Genomic DNA, 1,344 nt, shown 5'->3' with positions numbered 1-1,344 from the left:
CTCGGCCTCCCAAAATGCTGGGATTACAGGCATGAGCCACCGCACCCGGTCTTATTTTTACTTTTGAATACTATTATTTATCTATCAACATGCCTGAGTCCCTTAAAAGGTTTTCAGCTCTTGGAAAGTAAGGATCATATATCAATAATTCCTGTATATCCCTACAGTTTTACATGGAATAACTACTTTTAAAATGCATATTGAATAGACACTCAAACTTCTAGGTGAAAACAGATATTCTGTCTCATAGACACTGAATACTGTCTCTTCAAAACACAAATCATAATTCATAATTATGTATTTCAGTGTCTGTTTCCTTAATGTCTGTCCCTTCTACTAGATAATAAATTATATGAGAACAAGTCAAGATTTGTCTCATTCACTCTTGTATTGCATTTGCCAAATTGAAAAATGTGTAATGGCAAGTTTAGGTGTTTCTAATGCTTAACTTAGCCAAGTCAACAGGTGCTTTCTACTTTGAGGAAAATCTTATTTACTTTATACAAGAATAATTGTAACGATTGTCAGTAATTGTAACGATTGTCCTGCCCGCTGCACTGCTTAGCAGATTGAAAGTATCTGTCACCTCCAAAAGCACCCTAATTTGGACTTCCCTTGCTCCATCTACCACCTCCCTCAGAAGGAAATTGTTCTCAATTCTCCAAAGTAGAAACTCTCAGTTTCAAGCTCCAAGAACTATCAGTCTTTTTTTTTCTCACTCTCAGAACCGCCTTCCTCAAAGAAAGTCATAAAGTGCCCATCCGTCGGCAGCAGAGCCCCAGTCCCCCAACTTTTCTGCCACCCAACAAGTAAGTGTAGCACCCATTCGTCTGCAGCAGAGCCTCAGTCTCCCAACCTTTCTACCCCCCAACAAATAATGCATCTCCCCCTTTGTTTTTTGTTGGCGCACAGCACGTCCTCCCGCCCGGGGCTTTGGTTCACACAGCTCTGGTGTGTGTGCATGAGTATATGTTGCTCTGTGTTTTGTGGTGTTTCTTTAGAAGCCTCTACCATTCTGTGGGTGTTTTCTCGATGTGAAATGGAACCACTGAGTCTATGACACCCGCTGCTGTTTGTGCAATTCTCTGCAAAAATGGCTTCAAGTGTTACCTTGCCTGCTCCACTTCAGGGCAACCACAATGATGAACAGCCACGGACTTCTTGACGCATGCACTTCACCTCCCTGACAGGGCCCGATAAGATCAAATAGCAGGGCTGCAAGTGGTCTGACAGGCTCGGTGTGCCATGATCAGAGAGCAGAGGTGGGTGAGCTGTAGGCCCCTGCTACACTCCTGCCACGGGGGCTTGCTTGGGCTGCAGTTAGCTGTGGGAGGGGCTGGCCTC

This window comes from Macaca nemestrina, chromosome 12, assembly GCF_043159975.1.
Source record: "Macaca nemestrina isolate mMacNem1 chromosome 12, mMacNem.hap1, whole genome shotgun sequence".
In the NCBI taxonomy this organism is placed as follows: domain Eukaryota; kingdom Metazoa; phylum Chordata; class Mammalia; order Primates; family Cercopithecidae; genus Macaca; species Macaca nemestrina.
Note: the sequence above shows the minus strand (reverse complement) of the source record.